Below are 21365 nucleotides of genomic sequence, written 5' to 3' on the forward strand. Positions count from 1 at the left end.
CCAAGCTCGGGGATTAAAATCCGACCATTTTCCCACCCTGAAAACCTTTATCCTGGAAAAGTCCAACCCTAAGAAAGCCTGTATAAGCTCCTGTTCCTGTTCAGTTTAGAGCTGCCTTTTCCCACGCTGGCAGAGGCAGCCACTCTCCTGGATTCTTCCCTCACGGTAAATTTCTTGAATGAGGTTTGGATCATGACCTTCTCTGGCCGGAGTAGAGCAGGGCAGAGAAGAGCTGGGACACATCTGCAGGGAAACTCCTCTATTAGGGCAGAAAAAAGGCAGAAGTGTGAAGAATGTCCCCAGAGAGGAGCAGAACTACTACGCTCCTGCTGTGAGACCATCTCCCACGGGAACTGAGCTATAGGTGTCTCCTGGCTTCCAATGGCCAGGATTCCTTTCCCTCCAGAGCTGTAACACTTACAATAACAATTTAACATCTAATGTTATTCTTTACGGTGGTTCTTGGTGTAGCTAAAAATTAGTTGAAGGAATGGGAAAGTTCAACTTGCCTTTGTGGCTGCTATTGATTTTATTTTATTTTATTTTTTGTTTGTCGGGACAGGGTTTCTCTGTGTAGCAGTCTTAACTGTCCTGGAACTCACTCTGTAGAACAGGCTGGCCTCGAAGTCACGGAAATCTGCGTGCCTCTGCCTCCCGAGTGCTGGGATTAAAGGCGTGCGCCGCCGCCGCCCAGCTGCTGTTGATTTTAAATGCTGTTAAAACTGTGTTTAGCTCATGAGAAAAATATCATTCTGCCAGCATTTGTTAAGCCATCTGTGCCAGCACCATCGTCTTCCCTTAACCACAGGGCACACTGGTCTATTTCACTTAGCACCTACAACTTCCCTGACCACCTGAATAAGCATGCTGTAGTCCAGCAACCTCCCTCCTATTCCTCACCCACCATGATCATATCTCTTCCTGAGTAGTTACTTTCTTCAGACACCCATGTGTATTTGCTTACAGAACTCAAGCTTTGTGTGCATGGGTGTCTTCATTTCACTGTTGTGTTCTTAATGCCTGGAAATGATGGTGGCGATCATTGGGATGGATGGATGTGTGTGCTTCTTATGGAGAAGAGATGGTGAAAATAACACCCGAAGAGAGTGCTACTCATCTCAATGTATTTCAAGACTTTTTAATTAGGAAGTAAGGGGCATAGAAAACAACATGTGGTGTTTCCAGAGGTGGGACAAGTGCCCACTGAGTGTTTTTGCTTTATCTCCCTCATCTAACACAATGAGATCAGCCCACTGGTTCTAAATGTTTCGCCAAAACTCCAGGCTGCTTCATTCTACCTTTTAACTAACTTCCCAGTTTTATGTTTCCATCTTTATGGTTTAAACACCATTTATATTGAATATTTAAAGAGCTTATAAGATGAAGGGAAGGAGTAATGAGGGATGCTGGTTCATTTAAATCCATACTGTACAAATATGGCTATGGTCTTGTCCTCCACACTGACAGGTATATCACATTAGATTAAACAACACAATCACAATGAAATCCATAAAACATTTTATGCAAATGCAGAAACACAAACACTATCTCTTTTTAAATGTTTACAAATTAAAAAAAAAGAATTTCTATTGTAAGAAATCTGAGAATTTTGTCTCTTGAATTGATTATGCATAATACAATCCCAGAGGGTGCAAATGATGTCTACTCCCACACTGCTCTCCATTTCAGAGATCACCTGTGTGAGACTGGTTCTCCAAGTATCATTTACTCTAAGAATTTTCACTCCATTGACTCAGAGACAGGAGTTAATCTTACTCCACCACACTTCTCTTGTCGTTAGTGAACCTGCTTTCAAATATGAAAAACATTAGTTGTCATTATATTAACATCAGCTGAGAAATCCATGATGACTATTGCCTTGGTCCAGCATGATCAGCTAAAGCAATAGCAAGTGTGGGCCAGGAATACCTGGACTCTGACATTAAAAGCTCCACATTCTTAAACTCGTCCAAGAGTAAGAATATACACTCAAGGAAATTTAATATATATATTACATATATATATATGTAATTTATATATATATTTAAGTTATTAAGATGGACCATTATATAATAACTGGGGCATTTCCTACACTTTGCCAATCTATTTGAAACAAAGGAGCAAACACTGCCCGTCTTTAAGGATTCAGTTGACCTGGTCTACATTTAAGTACTGTTTATAATAATTTAAATTTGACAGATTTGAGATGTTTTGATACCTGAAAAAGATCACACATATGCTCTCAATGGAGAAGTTAAAAATTCAGTAATAAACATATCTGTGATTGACTTCAAATGATGAATCCTAAAATTTGCAGCTGTACACTGCCTTTATGAGGACACACCATCCTGCCTGCAATGGTGCTATGCTATCAATATGTAGGGTCCTTATGGGATAGATCTTATATATCCAGATATGTTTACTGTTTCCATATTAGAGTGCACATAGAAGCAGGAAAGAGAAGTCCCTGGTCAGCCTGTCTTCTTCCTCTATCCTCTGTAGTTGGTACATTACAAATGTATTTATTTTAATCTGAAGGCTTACTTTTCTTAACTAAAGAAAAATGCTGTTTTCATAATATATTTTCTTCACAGTTTTCCCTATCTCCCAACTCCTGGTTTGTTTGGTGTGGATGTTTCTCCCACTTGTTTTTGGTTTTGGTTTTGTTTTCTTGAAGGTTACTTTTGTATTCTCTGGTTCCAGTGGGTGGGAAATATTGTTCTGAGAAATGAAAACCACTTCTGAGAGACCCACAGAGGTGTTTACCTCCATGCAGAGATCAAGGAGAGAAAGCTCACAGGATATTTGAGGGAAGGCTTGGATGCAAAGCATAAGTCAGTGTGTTGTACTCACTAAGTCTTTTGGTGCTACTACTGTGGGAGCTGATTGTTTTCCTACTTCTCTTAAAGAAGACATTTTTATTTCAACCTGAAGAAATAGAAAATATCAATGCTGAGTTCTAGAGTTCTGCAAGTGAGCTATGATCATATTACAACCAGTAGAAATTATAAAAACCTCCCAGTATATAATGCAACTGTTTCCTGAAGTGAAAGGGAGAAGCAAAGGGAAGGAGTGAAGAGTGACTGTTGGGGGCCATGAGGGTGAACCAACAGGCAGCATTGGAACTCAAGGACCATTGCTTGGTAGCCAGCAAAACTTCATCAATTGAGCCGTGGAGAGGCAGAGCCTCCAAGGACTACATGTCCTGCGGACCTCATGCTGTTATTGAGCCTAGCTCTCTGCTTACTGCCCCCATGGTCACCACATCCCTCATTATCTATGAGTTCTATGAAAACTCACAGGATGTTTCTAGCCCCTCACTGTGCAGTGTTCCTGCTATTACAATAATTGTGACTGACTTTTTCCAAACATTACTGCTAAACTGTTTCCGAACATTACTGCTGGATGATTCAACCACCATCCTTAGAAGGAATTTAGACATGTAGATTATTAGTAAATTTAGGGGCCAAGCGGTGGTGGCACATGCCTTTTATCCAAGCACTCTGAGATTCAAGAGGCAGACAGAGCTCTCTCTGTGAATTCAAGGCCAGCCTGGTCTACAGGGTGAGTTCCAGGACAGGTTCCAAAGCTAAACAGAAAAATCCTGGTCTAAAAAGAGAGAGAGAGAAGGGAGGGAAGGGAAGGGAAGGGAAGGGAAGGGAAGGGAAGGGAAGGGAAGGGAAGGGAAGGGAAGGGAAGGGAAGGAAGGAAGGAAGGAAGGAAGGAAGGAAGGAAGGAAGGAAGGAAAGAAGGAAAGAAGGAAAGAAGGAAAGAAGGAAAGAAGGAAGGAAAAATCTTGGGGAACAATTTAAAGTTTAGAAAGGCACACTTTTAATAGTTGAGTGAGAGACACATTGAGGTCAAGAAACAAAGGAAGCCTGACTATAGCTGGCTGACATACCTTTCATGCTAGAATAGGTTGGTGATCAGTGGCGATGATTAGTTCCTTGTACCCATTTTTCTCTCAGCTTCCTGAGATAAAAAATATTGATGAGTGGAAATGCACCCTGAGGATTTAAAGTAGAAATGACTGTTTTTCACTTTTAAAGTCTAGATTTGTGATTCTTTCAAGTTTTTTTTTTATAAGATTGCCTTTTGAGATAAATAATAAAATGATTGATCCTTTCTTTATAATGGCAAAATTCAGCCTTTCAGTAAAAGAACTGGCTGAGAAAAGTATTTTGCTTACTTACACATTGTTAATATATAACAGGTTTATTAGACGTGATATATATGGGTCTTTGGAAATAATCTGCTTTTCACCTGAAATACATAAAATGTTTAAGCATGTAAAGGAAATCAGAAACATATTTTTAATGGTTTTCATTATAATCATTAACTTGAAACAAATAGAATGTAACCACGTTGTAATTTTTATACTGCTTAAAAGACTCTGCTAGGGTGTAGAAGCTGTAAAGGAAAAGAGAGAGAGAAGGACAGCATCAGCATGACCTGAACAAGGACAACATCAATAGACAGCTAATGTGGAAGGGGGAAAGCTCACAAGGTTCTCTCAATCCTACACAACCACGAGCAACTAAGGAATGCTGAGAGCAGAAGAAACAGTCTTCCCCAGAGAAGAGCACACCAACGGGCTATCACAGTGTTGAGAGCTTAGTATTCATGTTCTCGACATTGTGGTCTCATTTAACATGATGGAAGCTCAGGCAAACACCATGATCGTGAGCCACTAGAATTGTGAGCTAACATAATATAATCTTCCTTTATAAATTAGCGTTCTTCAGACATTTTGATGCAATAATGAAAGTGATCTAATACAAGGTATAATACTTACATATGCCTCCTCTCTGCTAGAAAGGGCAGCGAGATTCCTGATGGCTCTTACATATTGATATCCCTGAGCTTTAGATATTTTGTCTCCTAGATGTATCCACCTGAAGTGTCCACCCCAGAATCACGTGTTCCATCAAGTCCCAACTTTCTCTATTTCAGCCTATTATAGAAAAATTCATCTATTTGGTCAGACAAAACCCTTGATCACATCCCAGGTCAATGGCACAAACCAGATCTTCAAATCATAGAAGAATACATTCTCAAATTAAAGAAATTTATTCATAGAGATAAAAGAAGCATCCTTAATTCTTCTATTTCCTGTCATTCAGTACAGTTCCACATTCATGTTCCTTCAGCTTTATCTCTTTCCCAAACCCTACTTCCTTCCAGAATTTTCACTGACATAACTCAAGGTCAGTCTGCCAATGTCTCTCAAGTCCAGAGATAACAGTGAGCACTTTCCTGGTTTCTTCTTTACCCTAAGACAATGTCTTCCACCTAGAAATGAATATAAATGACTTCATGGTTTTGATTTGTCTAAACCTCCAGTTGCTTCCTTCAGTTCCGTGCTTGAACACAAATCCATTCTCTGAGCTCTCCTGTGCCCTGCATTAGTTCAAAGCTGCAATTATTGGTTCATTCTTCCTCCATATTCCTTTAGTTTACTATTGATCATTTCAGATTTTCTGTCACTTAAACAGACTTATGATCATGGTAGTTGTGTTGTTGTTGTTGTTGCTGATTGTGGTGGTATTGTGTTCCCCAAAATATTGTGTACTCTAATAAATTTATCTGGGGTCAGAGAACAGACAGCCACTAGATACAAAGGCTAGAAAATGGTGGCACTCACACCTTTAATCCTAGCATTCCAGGGATAGAAATCCCTCTGGATCTCTGTGAGTTCAAGGCCACATTGGAAATAGCAAGCACGGTGACACACGCCTTTAATCCCAGAAAGCCAGCCTTTAATCCCAGGGAGTAGTGGTAGAAAACAGAAAGATATATAAGGTGTGAGGACCAGAAACTAGAAGCTTTTGGCTGGTTAAGCATGTGGCTGGTTAAGCTTCAGGCTTTCCAGCAACAGTTCAGCTGAGAGCCATCGGGATGAGGACACAGAAGCTTCCAGTCTGAGGAAACAGGACCAGCTGAGGAATTGGCAAGGTGAGATAGTTGTGGCTTGTTCTGTCTCTCTGATCTACCAGCATGGACCCCAATAACTCGCCTCAGGTTTGATTTTATTAATAAGAACTTTTAAGATTCCTGCAACAGTTGATGGTGATGATGATGATAATGATTGGAGTTAGGGACACACATGGGCTCATATGAGGCGGTCAGAAACAACTTTATGGATTCATTTCCTCTCTTTCCACCTTTATGTAAGTCCCATGCATTCAACATAGATTATCAGGTTGCACAACAAATATCTTTCCTGTAAGAGCCAAACTTCTAACCTGTGTATTCATAATATCCCAAATTATTACATGACTGCCCCCTGCCCACAATTCAGTCCTTACTGAAAGTCATATTTCCTTAATAAAGTTCCTCAAATCCCAAGACTGACTTCACTCTATTCTCTCCTCAAGGTAGTTTTTTTTCAGTACTTGAGTTTCTTTCGTGAATTTACTTCCTGATGTTTGGCTTGACTCTCCATCACTAACACATTCCTAACATAACAATGCTAATGAATATTTTGATTGTGTATAGTGTTTGAGCATCTGATAGCATTCTTCTTTTTCTTTTTTTATTATTAAGAAATTTTCTATGCATTTTACATACCAACCACAGATCTCCCTCTCCTCTCTCCTCTTGCCTCCCAGCCTTATCCCCAACCCACTCCCCATTCCCACTTCCTCCAAGGCAAGGTCTCCCATGGGGAGTCAGCAGAACCAGGTACATTTAGTTGAGGCGGGTCCAAGCCCCTCTCCCTACATCAAGGCTGTGCAAGGTCTCCCACCATAGGCACTGGGCTCTAAAAAGTCCTCTCATGCACCTGGATGGATCCTGATCCTATTGCCAGGTAAAGCTACACAACTGTCTTGCCTATGCAGAGGGCCTAGTCCACTCCCATGGAGGCTCCACAGCTATTGGTCCACAGTTCATGATAGCATTCTTTTAATGTAAATGTTTAAATATATGATTTTGGGTTTAAAACATCTTTGATAAATCCTATATTCAAACTATAAATCGTTTATAAATATCTTTCTACCCAGTGAATAATTCAGAAGATGCTGGGGTCCGAATACTTGCTTTTCTTATTTGATTTTGCTGTGTGTCAATGTGACATTGAGCAAAATCTACAGTATCACATCTGTTTACAGATTTTTGTCTTCCACTTCACTATCTGATCATCACTACAGTTTGAAACTTTGTGGGAAATTGAAAGTAACACAAATTGAAAAACATACTTCCTTAGTCATAGGTGTTAAGCCTAAGATTTTTTTAAAAAATTGGTCGGCACTAATTTAATTCAACTTCCTTTTCCTTGGAAAACTACACAATATTGAATAGAAACATAATAATCAGAAAAGTAAAGGCATTGAAAAATGTCATATAGAACAGATAGAAATCTTCCTAAGCATTTCCTGGACTTTTATGTTGATAAAGACAGATGTACCCATTAACTATTGTATTTCTTTTTGCTTCCCAGCTGCTTTTGAATTTTCACTCCAAAACTCAATGCTCAATTGTAATGTTCATTAAAATTCAGTGAGGTTGAAGGGAAGTCCATGAAGTCACGAAGTCTAGAGAGTGCCTTTTTCATGAGTGGATCAGTGTGCTGTTACTGGAGACAGCCTGCTTTAGCAGGATGGTGACTACAAGGACACATGACTCTCAGCCAAACTGTCACACAGCAAGACAGTCCTCGACAGTTGTTGACACTACCCTCTTATACTTTCTACCCTCTATAGGTGTAACAAATACATATCTGATGCTTGTAAATTAATCAGTCTCAAGCAATTTCTTATCCCTACAACAGAGCAGTAAGTTATTTCCCAATGACAGAAATGTAACTCCTACAATTAAAAACAAAGGTAGGAAAATATGCTTATGTGCTTGACTATGAAGATATTAAAATGCAAGATTTATCCAAATAAATCTAACTTTAAATGTAATAATTTACATGTAGTAGAATTGTAAGGTTCTTCAAAGTAGAAAACAAGAGGAAAATATCACCTCTCAGACACATTTTTTTTCTTTCATTCTAAAATGATCCCTTCCTATATATTCTGCTAAATCCCTAAAATACATTAAAGTCAAACTTGCTATTTTAAGAGATTCTGCACTGTGGCTATTACACCCCTAACCCACGAGCATTTCAGGAGGGATTTGCATTTAAATGACAGATTAATGTCACCATTTGCAGAAATGTAGGTCATTAGTTGAGAACACAAGCTGTAACAACATTCAGTATGCACAGAGATGACAGAACTGAAGGCATGAAGACAAGATGATGGCTTCCTCACTGCTTGAGATGCTCAGGAGTCTTGTGACCTCTTGCTGCAATGCTGATTATCAACAGTATTTAGATTTAGAGGCATTAAAAGCTTTTGGCACAGGGAGAGATGTGCAGATGTTATTCTTTTGTTGGCTCAATTAACAAAGAGATAATATTTATCTGAATTATTTTTCCTTGAAAAACCTATACTCCATCATAGCAGGGCATCTAATGAGCTTCTGTGAGACTTTGGCTGGTGTCATGATTTTTGAAGACTAAATCCCACAGAAACCACATGGACCCACAAGACTGAGGGTCTTGGATTTCTCAGAATTATCTGTAAAATATCATTTCTAGGACAAGAATTTCAGCCTAAGTCACTGTATCAATGCAGTGGATACTAGGATAGTAGGAGGGAAGAGTTTATGCTCACAAGGTGTATTGTTTGTTTAAAGGAATGTTCAGTAGGCTGTGCCATTTAATCCACCATTCCCAGTCATGGCCTGAAAGCCATGACCATCCTTTTGACAAGACCTCCTGAGTCTTTCTGATAAAGCATGACATCTGGCAATTTTTACTCTCAAAGGAAAAGTTTGTAATAAACAGATTTCTTTTCCAAATCTTTATCCCAACATTCTTTATTTTTTTTATTGTTATAGGTCAAGCCATTGTCAATATTGAGTATACTAGTTAATTCAGAGTTTTCTATATGTTATGTCTTTCCGTTCACCAGTGCAGCAACTGGAGGGGATGATAGGGAAGAACTTGGTATAATTTTTCTACTGGATTTAGTTTTACATGAAGACCTATTAAGCCTTATTTGATTGTAGGATTATTATATTTTCAAATAGGACTGTTCCATGAGGCATAAGAAAGTACAATTCTGTGTCTAACCCAGCAATAAGCCAATAGTAAAAACCTTATTTCAAGTGTATATATATTGTCATGGAAAAAAAAAAAAAACAAGAGACATTAGAACATGCAATAAAGCACCCTGAGGCAGCTTGATATTGTCGAAGCCACAGAATTCAGGAGAATCTTCTGCATATCCAGTATCCCAAATACAGTCTTGTGATTTTTAACTATGATTGTCCTAACAATAAATAATCCCCTTTATCTGAAGATGAAACATCTTGTTTTAGGAACTAATCATAGATAGAATGTCTTCTGTTTTCTTTTGTTGTTGTTGTTGTTTTTCAAGACAGGGTTTCTTTGTGCAGCTTTGCACCTTTCCTAGGACTCACTTGGTAGCCCAGGCTGGCCTCAAACTCACAGAGATCCGCCTGGCTCTGCCTCCCAAGTGCTGGGATTAAAGGCGTGCACCACCACCGCCCAGCCTATAATTTATTCTTTTTTTTTTTTAATGGTTTTTCGAGACAGGGTTTCTCTGTGTAGCTTTGTGGCTTTCCTGGAACTCGCTTTGTAAACCACGCTGGCCTCGAACTCACAGAGATCCTCCTGCCTCTGCCGCCCCCTCCAGTGCTGGGATTAAAGGCATGCACCACCATTGCCAGGCCTGTTTTCTTTTTTATCAATAAAACAACAAGCATTTCACTATTTTCAACATAAAACTTTCATTTCAATAAAATAAAGAATATGGAAATTGGAATTATTTAGCTTTAGAGAGGAGGAAAATTTATCTTTAATTTTGGTGACTATTGAAGTTAAAGAGATTATTACATTTTTCACTCAATTCTGTTGCTTTGTAAAGCTTAGCTGCACTAAGATGATTTAAAAGGATCTCATTTCCTTTTGTCATCTCAGAAACAATTCCTGAGGAAAACTATCTGGAAACAGCTACAAGCGCAAGTTGTCACATGCACCTGTCTATCAATATCCATTCTTCATTTGTTTATATTTCCCTCACCATCAAAGCCAGTGAGCACTTCACACTTGCTCCAAAGCATCTCCAGTGTTGCATGCTGGGACTTTGGCTGCAGAGGTGTTCTTTGTTACTGATCCCACCTCATACAGTATTTGCCACTCTGCCAGTTCTACCTTACAAAGTTTGTCAAAAGTCATTATAGATATGGGCTGTCTCAAACTTCTGAGAGAAGCAGAGTTAACAACAAGACTGCACAGAGCTGGTCAGAGTCTTTGACAAGGACATGTGCTCATAAAAACAGCTATTATTTTTGGCAGCTGCATATTGTGACATAATTTGGTATTTCAGAATCTTCTCTGGTTTCTTAGCTAATATACATCATAACTGCATTCAATGTACATGGATTGGCTCTTATTTTTATTATTAAATATGATTTATTGAATTATTAAATCAAAAATGAGAATTCATTACAGCTCCCAACCTTTCACAGGTATCATATATAAACTACAGAGACAAATGTCAGTTTATATAAACAGATAGTGAAATAACAAATCAGGGTAAAGCTCCAATGGCACCATATTTACGTTTGAAGTAAGTTTTCTTCTGTGATGACAAACAATGAGAAACAGGGGCTTTTTACATTGCCAGGTTAGACCCAGAACGCCCCTTTCTCATGCTTCACGGCACGAGAGCAGGCCCATGTTCTTGAATCCCTATACAGTTGGTCTTCTTTTTTCTAACTGTGTGACTTTCCATTTCTGCCTCTTTTTATCTGTTCTCCATAGACTTAGAAACTGATCCATCACTTTGAGGTTCATAAAAAATAAATAAATAAATAAATAAATAAATAAATAAATAAATAAATAAATAAATAAACCATCAATGATGCCACATGAGGATGGTGCAGCTTCTCACAACTGTTTGCCAAGTCAAAGTCAAATGTGAACTGCTTCCACTTCTTCATAACATTACTCATCATCATGACAGTCTGGAAAACATTCCTTCATCATCTTAAACAGTTGATCAAAATGTCATGGAGAAAATCTACCAACAGGATGAGTGTAAGAAAAAAACAGAGGCTTTAAGCTTGTTTATCTACAATCTGGAATTCTTTCAGACAATGTGACAACAAAGCCTCTCGGTGTCCTCTGTATCTTAATTCAGCAGGACCAGGGAAAGATGATCATTTCCTTTAGCAAGCTAGTATTGCTAGACTTGGGTCTGTGGTACTGGCTGAGGAAAGCTGAGACTCTGAGAGCTAGGAATGTTACACCTTTGCTACCATGCAAATGAGTTCTAACAGCAAAGATGACCCTGGAATTTAAGACTTTTGCCCTAAAAGACATAAAACAGTCTTGTATCTAGAAGTTATAAATCTGCTTAAAGAAAAGCACCAAATAAGCCAAGTTCTTCAAAATATTCTAGAAGATAGTTTCCTCATCCCATTGGTTTCCTAGTTAATAAATGAGTTAGATTTAAAAAAAAAATCTTAGACATGTGTTAAAAATAATGACAAGGAGTACGCATGTGATTGAGTCAGAAAGATCAGCCAAGAACAACAGATTTTCCCAGTGGATCATGCAAAACTATTCTCTGATGTGGGATGTCTTTCTGTATGCTGTGAATATGTGTTGCTTCCATTGGTTAATAGATAAAGTTGCTATGGCCTATGGCAAGGCAGGATAGGAGCCAGGTAGAAAATCCAAGCAGAGATACAGGGAAAAGGGCAGAGTCAGGGACAGATGCCATCCAGCTGCCCAAGGAACAAGATGCCAGCAGATCAGTAACACCACAGTCACGTGGCAATATATAGATTAATAGAAATGGGTTAGTTTAAGTTTTAAGACCTAGTTAGTAATAAGTCTGAGCCATTGACTAGACATCCACACATAAAATAGGCATATAGAATATACTGCCTTCAGTAGCATAAGAAATGTAATATCTAAAATTCAGAATCATCCCTGCTAGGATGTGCTTGAAATATTATTATCAATAAGAAAATCCTCATGTTTGGTTCTCTATACACTGCCACAGGCTACATAAGAAATGCTGATAAGATACCTTATCCTACTTTGTTCAAATGACAGCACCCAGGCTCTGAATTGTTCCTCCTATAACATATTTCCTATGGCCACCTTCTCCAGACAGCATCTTCATTTAATTATGAGCAGAGCTGGTACTGACCAGTAATCTCCCCATATGAGGAAGGAATGATTATCCATCATTAATTTAGCTTTTCTCATTAATCCTACAAAAATGGGTTTATAATCATTGTTTCACAAATGGACACAAATCTCCAGATGATATAAAATTGCACCTAAACACAGTAAATAAGATGAGTGGGGAACATGACTGGGCTAATATGTGGAAAATTAAATTTAGAATGCTCTTTATAATATATGAATATAAAATGCAAAAAAGAATTTCCTGCTGAAAAACTCGCTGAAGTTTTCATTAACCATATAATTAATTTACAAAGGAAAGAGAGCAATTACACATATGTCATGTGAGGATAAAATTAAATAAATATAAATATTATAACTGATGATCCTTTTTAAGGAGATGAAGATTGTATTGTAAGGTTTCTTGTAGGGAAATATTGTATTACTGGACATGTGCACACACCAGCAAAATTAGTGTAAAGGATTACATATCTGGGTGATGGAAATTCATTTTGCTTTGCTATATTAGAGGTGGTATGGTAATGATGAATTTAAGAACAAATGGTAGATCAGCCAGCTGGTGGTCTCTGAGAGGGTTCTATGTAGTACTCGAGGTAAATGGGGACCTCAGTCATGTTCAAATCCTAACATCAAGTTTCTGCAATTCAATGATAAGAATCTTCATTAAATATTTGAAATCCCATCAAGTTTCTAGATGTACTATTACACCTTTTTGACATAAAATATGTGACCCTTGTGTTTTCTCTCCTTTGATCTACGTATATATCTGGAAATGATTCCTAACATCAGAAGCTAAAAAAGTTGTGTTTTGTGCTTTTCTTTCTCAAGTAAAATGCATCCCTTTTTCATGGAAATTACCTCTATACAAACAGTATTAGCCAGCAAAAGTCATTAGTCAAAGGGTTTCTAGCTACAGGTTTCATCAGAAACTCAGGAGGCTGAAATGAAAAACAGAAAAGTACATTCACAAGTTAGAGCTGTAATTCATGTGGAATACAATCTTTGATCAATTTGCTGTCCTCACTCAACCTAGCTATGACCTTTCACCTTCATACACCTTCATACAGTCATGAATTCACCTTCATACAGTCATGAATTCACCTTCATACAGTCATGAATTACAATTGTCATAAATGAAAACACATTGAAGACTATGTTTCTTTTGCATCACTAGAGATTGAACTAAGAGCTTTGTCCGGGCTGTTCTAAGCATTATATTTCACAATTTTGCATTATTCAAGAAAAATATTACTGGCATGTCAGAAACACAGTCGCCTCATTTTACAACAATTTTTTGCAAATTTCCTGTGGTCTCAGAACTAAACTCAGGATCTGTCCTCGAGGACTTGCCTTGATGTATCACAATCTTTTGTGTTTTATTAAAGCTTTTTCCTGTTAAAAACTACCGTGAAAATTAAGCTAAATGGTTTATCTATCTATTTATCTATATCTTATATCTGTCATCTATAATTTACCATCTACTAATATCTATCTTCTTTTTTAAAATTTATTAATTTATTATTATGTATACAGTGTTCTGCCTGTATGCATGCCTGCATACCAGATGCAGGCACCAGATCTCATTACAGATGGTTGTGAACCATACCATGTAGTTGTTGGGAATTGAACCCAGGACTTTTGGAAAGGTAGCCAGTGCTCTTAACTGTTGAACCATCTGTCTAGCCTGGTATTTATCTTCTATACATGATCTAGAGTCACCTACCTTTCATCTACAGCCTACCTATTATCTATAATCTATCTCTATCTACCTTCTATCTGTAAATGACACTTCTAGCATTTGTTATTCATTTTCTATCATCATTCTGTCTCGATGCCTGGCATGTGTCTCTCTGTGTCACCTCCTTTGAGTCTTACTACCATGTTCTCATTTGAATTTGCTTTTAGAATTTTTTTTTTTTTTTTTTAACAAGTAGTTTGTTTTTTTTTTTAAAGATTTATTTATTATGTATACAGAAGAGGGCGCCAGATCTCATTACAGATGGTTGTGAGCCACCATGTGGTTGCTGGGAATTGAACTCAGGACCTCTGGAAGAGCAGTTGGTGCTCTTAACCTCTGAGCCATCTCTCCAGCCCGCTTTTAGAATTTAATCAGCTGTCCTTTACTATAATTACTTTTCATATGCTAATTCTAGTCTCTCCTAGTGTACATTGTTTACAACATAACTCTCTCCCATATTTCTGAAGCTGTTTAAGGCATATATACAAAATGTATTTCTGGTAATTAGGAACTCATGTTTTATTTCTATAGCAGCTATGTCTCTTGCTTCATGAAAACAAATTTATGAAGGAACATACCATTTTAGTCAGAAAAAGTGATTCTTTCAAAGATTTCTACTAGGTTGGCTCATTAAAAATAAGCTGTGAGTCCTGAACTCCACACAAAGAACTGCAGGTAACTAAGAGATGCTGAGAGTGGGAGAAATAGTCTTTCCTGGAATGAGTATTATGAATTGGTTATCTAATATCAAAAGGTTAGTGCGAAAATATACGTATAAGTAATGTTACACAGACTGAACAAGTTTTATTTAGGAATCTATATGTATATACATATGCATAAATACTTGTAATAACAATTAACGAAAAACTAGGCCATGAATTTGAAAGAGAGCAAAGGGAGATAGATGAGAGAGTTTGGAGTTATAAAAATTATCATTTTATAAAACAAATAATAAAAATGTATAAAAAGAAATGCAGATGGTTTCAACAAGCAACAAATATTGTGTGTGTGTGTGTGTGTGTGTGTGTGTGTGTATTGTCAAAGGTTATGCAGACATATTACCTCTGCAGTCCACAATGGTAGTAATTAGCTGATAATTGCTTTAATATATAAGCCTCCGAGGTGCACAAGTGTATTTGATCACCTTTACTGGCCTTCTGGATTGCTGTTTTTTTTTTTTAACAAATATGGATTTTTAAACATGCTCTATGGAAATATCTTAAGCCTCCTCATTTCCTCAGAAGACATGAATGCATGGCATCTCCAAGCATGTGAACTTGGAAACTGAACAGGATAATAGCTTTGTTTTCAGGAATATATTCTATGCTTAATAATGCAGTGTAAAGGTCATGTTTTCAGATGCTGAGTCACAGAATGTTCTGTCTAAAATCTTGACAAGTTTGCCCTTTCAGGAAAAATGTACATCCATGTGACCATGTGTGGGCTGTGGAAAATATGTCTTCACTCATCTTTCAATTGTTTAATAATCCTTAAATTCTTAGTTTACTCTTATACAAAAAGTTCTAACACTTTATACTTTGAAGGTCAGTTTCCATACCTAATGCAAAGAGAAATAGAATTGTTTTATTTTTCAGCCTTCCTTGTTTCCACAACTTGGTAATGCAATCATGTAAAATTATCAAAAACAGTACGTTATTTCCACTTCCTATCTGTTCACATTTATATCATGTTACCATTGGTTAGCCTAGAGTCAACACTCAAAGAGCTTCCACTCTGTCCTCTTTCCATGATTGTTGGCTGGGATAAGCCAGAACAGACTCAGAGACCATACACTCATGGTAGAGGTATGGGCTGGCTGGTTTTATGTCAACTTTACACAAACTAGAGTCACTGGAGAGGATGGGACCTCAGTTGAGAAAGTGTTGGTATGAGAATGGGCTGTAAGCAAACCTGTAAAACATCTTTTTAATTAGTGATTAATTGTGGGTGGCCCATCTCATTGTGGGTGGTTCCACCCTATGCTGATGGTCCTGGGTTCTATAAGAGATAGCTGAGCAAGCCATAATAAAGAGCAAACCAGTAAGCAGCACCTCTCCATGGCCTCTGCATCAGCTTCTATCTCTAGGTTCCCACCCTGCTTGATTCCCTGTCCTGACTTCTTTTGATGATGAACAGTAATGCAGAAGTATAAGCCACATAAGTCCTTTCCTACCCCATTTGCTTTTGGCAATCGTGTTCCATTCTAACAACATTAACTCTAACTAAGACAAGGTATAAAATATAAAAAGTCTGTGATGAAGAGGTGAAGATGGGAATAAAGTCTTCCAAGTACAAAAAAAAAATTGTTTAAAAATTGTCTGGACCTGGTGCGATGGCTTGCTGAGTAAAGGTGCCTGCTGCCAAGTCTGATTACCTGAATTCAATCCCCAGGACCCTCATGGTGGATGGAAAGAACCACATTTGTCCTGTGAATTGCACCCTCATATCATGGGACAACACACATGCTTATGTGCACACACAGGTGAGTACAAAATAAACATATTGTTGCAGTTATGTTTAATATTGCAGTGATGAAATGCTATGACCACAACAACTAGGAGAGGAAACGCTTTATTTGGCTTATGCTTCCATATCTCTGTTCGTCACTGAAGGAAGTCAGGGCAGAAACTCAAACAGGGCAGGAACCTGGAGGCAGTAACTGATACAGAATCCAGGGAGGAAATCTACTTACTGGCTAGCTCACAGGGCTTGCTCAGCATGTTTCCTTAACCCAGGATCACCAGAACAGGGAGGGCATCGGCTGAGCCCTCCTTCATCAATCACTAGTTAGGAAAATGCTCTGAAGGCTTGTCTACAGCCTGATCTTATGAAGGAAGTTTTCCAGTCAAGGTTCCCTCCTGTCAGGTGACTGTAGCTTGTGTCAAACTGACATAAAACCACCCAGTGCATATAAATAATATAGTTTTAAATTTTTAAGAAAAAAGTTCTAATGTCAGAAAGTTTGCAGATTAACATGGAAGTGAAGCAAAGGACCAAATCCTTCAAGAGGACACAATTCAGAGCAAGTCCATGTGCACAAGTATTGTCAGGACCAAAAAGCCAGACTACAATTACCACAGAGCTCAGAAAGGCTTTCTGTAGCCTATAGGATCCCTGTTTCTCTCAGGGTCAGCTCTCTTATATGAACCTCTGGCCACCAAAGATTTCTCTCATCACTCAGCAGTACGAATTTCTTGGTAGAGGAAAGAAATCCTTTTGCTTTCTCCACAAACTCATTGTAAAACTCTCAGGACTCTCTGAACTCTAGAGAGAAGTTCCCACACCTTTCCAGCTGCATGTGCCTGGTCGCTGTCATCAACACCCCAGGCAGTTGCTCCTCCACCACAGCTCTCAATCCCTGCATTAAAATGAAAGTCCTAACAAGGTGCAGGAGGAGAATATGTCCTGCAAGGAAGCCCTGACTGCAGGAGAGTTCTCAATAGGGACATTTTCTACTTCCTATGTGGCATTTTGCTCAGATGATTAGTAAAATATAGAAGGAATGAGAAGAATCCAGAAAGAGGATGTGAGTAAAACCTATATGGAAAATAAAAGAATAAAAATTTAAAAATTATATAAAATAACAAGATACTGCAACAAGGAAAGCATGATAGTGAAAATAATAAAGGAATAAAACATGAAGTTGGTCTATTTGTGTTTTTCCAAACCACACAACATTTTCTAAAACTCTATACTTAAACAATGTGCCTGTGGAAATGACTGGATTAGTGATATATTTCATACAAAAAAAAATGCAGCCTCAAGTAAGGCATGCTGCTCCAAAGTGCTGCAATACATTTGAGATTTTAAACTAAAGAATTAATACACAAAACACCAAGGGGACACAGGGCAAATGTCAAAGGCTGGAGTTAAAAGCTATTGTGAGCAGCCAGACACGGGTTGTAGTGGGTAGCTGTTCCAGCTTTGACCTGGAAGTACTACACCCATTGAGCCTTTGGTAACTGTCATGCCTACAAGGCAGAGCCGAGACAGGAGCCCTTAAGACCTGAGATCTGGATGTGCCAGCTCTCTTGGTTCCTAGATTTTGGATGCTGGAGGTAAACTGAGCAGAGTTTTCTAGAAAACACAGCTGGACGGCACTACACCTTTTCTGGACCCTGTAACTTATCCCTTTACTTGTAAGTTACCCCACAAAATAAAACTCCCTTTTAAGTACATAGAGTTGCCTTGATACTACAACCAATAACAAGTGTTGGCTATCAAATATGCATCTTCTGCAAAAAAGAGTAAAGTCTTAACCCCAAGTCATTCCCAGAGATCAATTTTAAAGAATTGGATGGGAATATTTTTATGAGGATTGCATTCATTGATTATATTCCACACTCTGAAATGGCAGAAATCTTTCTCTCACCCCACTGTCCAATACAAATTACATGATATGTGCTTATGTCATGTACACACATTCGCCTAAAATGATACATGACGTGTGTACAAGCGTTACTATAAAGGTACCAACATACTCCCTAGCCATTAGGGAAATCTAAATATTGTTAAATGTCATTAATTTTATAGTATTATTTTATTTAAAGTAACATAGATGAGTAATATACTTTACATAATTTGAGTTTATAAATATTCAGGGATTTTTTTTTCTAGCAGGTATCAATTCATTATCTCTTAGTCATAAACCAACCATTTTTTTTACTTGGTTTTCTGGCACAGTTGCTATGTCTTGCAAAACATATGCTTACAACTTAGCAAAATATTAAAGTCTTGCAGGAATATTGAAAATTGGAAGGACATTAAAAGTGAATCCTCCTGGAAGCCAGCAGCATCCATTTACCCCAAGACAGCACTGAACACGACACAACACAAAATTACAAACATACTTAAAACATTATGATTTTGTATTTGTGATTTTGTTTTATAACTCAACTGTATGGTTTGCAAGTATGAGTGATAACATGGTGTTGCAATGTCAAAAGACTAAACAGGACTGGGAGCCTTCCCTAGGCTTCTAGACTTGTGATTTTTCAAAATTTCCCAAAGTATGCAAACCCAGGCAGATTTTTCTGATGTTCATCCCTCCTGATCAATGCTGCTTATACTCAACAGGAGAGTAGATGAGATCCTGAGTAACTTTCTATTGCTGGCATGAGCGTGGCATGTCAAGGACATCAGAGTCTCAGACTCATTGAAATGGGAAAGCCTTCCCCAGGTCAGGCTAGGTAAAATGGAATGACCTCCCAGTGATCCAAGTACAGAGTCTAATAGAATGTACACAAAATACCAAGTGTAGCTTCCTCTTCTTACTGACTGCATCCTGAGACTGTTCTCCTACAGAGATGAGATGACAAACCTCCTTGTTCAGCTGTATTTAATAAACCCATCTCCTTTTTTGTTGGTTTTTTTTTTTTTTTTGGTGGTGTTGTTTTTGAGACAGGGTTTCTCTGTGTAGCTTTGCACCTTTCCTGGAACTCACTCTGTAGCCCAGACTGGCCTCAAACTCACAGAGATCCACCTGCCTTTGCCTCCCAAGTGCTAGGATTAAAGGTGTGTGCCACCACCGCCCAGATCCCACCTTTTCTTTTAAATTTATATAATATACACACTGAGTTCCCAGGCTATAGTTGGAAGTTTTCCTGGTCTTGCCCAGCATCAAGGGCCCACAGCCACTTATAAAATTCCTTGTCCTGTGTGGTCCTGCAGCTGCTCAGACCCAAGTAAATATATAGAGGCTTATATCAATTACAAATTGCATAAGCATGGCCTATGGCTCAAACTTCTTGCTTTTGCAAGGCCCATGGATAACAGACAACCTTGAGTCTTAGAGGAGAATGGAATTTTCATGATTGGTGATATTGCTCTGTATGCTATGAATGTGTTGCTCTGAGTGGTTGATAAATAAAATGCTGATTGGCCAGTAGCCAGGCAGGAATTATAGGCAGGATAAGCAGACAAGGGGAATTCTGGGAAGAGGAAGGCTGATGGGGAGACACCAGCCTGTTGTCCAGGGAGCAGCATGTTATGACACACAGGTAAAGCCATGGAACACATGGCAACATATAGATTAACAAAAATGGGCTGAATTAAGTGTAAGAGCTAGTCAATGGTAAGCCTGAGCTAATGGCCATGCAGTTTTAATTAATATAGGTCTCTGTGTGTTTACTTGGGTCTGAGCAGCTGTGGACCAGGAGGACACAGGAAAACGTTCAGCTACATTTTCAAATGTTGTTATCTGCATGACTCCTTAGTTCCATTTGGATGTATTTTGTATTTTGCCATGGCCATGATCATATAAAAGCCAGTAGTTAAATCATATGGATAAAAGAAATAAGTTTGGATGCCAAACTGACAGGGTGTCAAAGTTGACAGTTAATCTACTAGACTTGGCTTGCACTTCAGCAGTAGAACCAACTCTCAAATGGTAAGTTATATGGTGATTCTGTTCTACTTTAATTAACATGTGGAGATATCTGTCACACAGTCCACAGAGAGGAAGTATCTCTCTCTTAGCTTTTTAGCCTCTAGACAAGTACAGTATTAACTTGAATTAGAAATGAGTCACTCTTGAGTGCTCAACATGAAACTCAAAGGACCCTTAAATAATGAGATAAGTTTTTCCTTTGAAATGAAGAAAGGCCTTTTCCTTTTCCAAAGCTAGCATAGTGAAACAAAGATCAATTATTGTTAAGCAACCTCAGGGTAAAATCAAAGTTAAAATGGACCATCTTCCATGGCCTTCAATTCCAATGGAAATTAGATATTACTTTGTAGAAAGCATAGTAAATAGAAGAGGCTAAGTCAGTTAAATTCACTGCTAAAAACTCTGGGATGGTGTGATAATCATTACATGTTCACAATCCATGGCCCAGAACAACTTCCCTCTATTATTCATTATTCTTTTTTTTTAAAGATTTATTTATTTATTATGTATACAGCATGTATGACTGCAGGCCAGAAGAGAGCACCAGATCTTGTTACAGATGATTGTGAGCCACCATGTGGTTGCTGGGAATTGAACTCAGGACCTCTGGAAGAGCAGTCAGTGCTCTTAACCTCTGAGCCATCTCTCCAGCCCCTCATTATTCTTTATCATTGTTTTCATCATTAGATTTTTCATTAGTTTTCCCTTTAAACACCCTTTCCCACATGCTTTTCCAATATAGCCTCAGCCCTCTGCAAAACACCTGGATGCGCTGTGTTCCTGACATATATAGAGACCAGATACTTGGCATTGGGCATCGCCGGGCTCCTTTAAATCTCACCTTTGTAATGTGTCAGGTATGAGACGTGGCAGACACTGTAATCTCTGATGTCACTTATTATTTATTATTCAATAAACCAAGGCAAAAATTGGAGGGCAATATTTTATTTGTCAAAGTATCATGATTTGACCTTTAAAGAAATATTCTTTAAAAAGAAAAA

The sequence above is a fragment of the Peromyscus maniculatus genome, chromosome 1, assembly GCF_049852395.1.
Source record: "Peromyscus maniculatus bairdii isolate BWxNUB_F1_BW_parent chromosome 1, HU_Pman_BW_mat_3.1, whole genome shotgun sequence".
NCBI classification, from domain to species: Eukaryota; Metazoa; Chordata; class Mammalia; order Rodentia; family Cricetidae; genus Peromyscus; species Peromyscus maniculatus.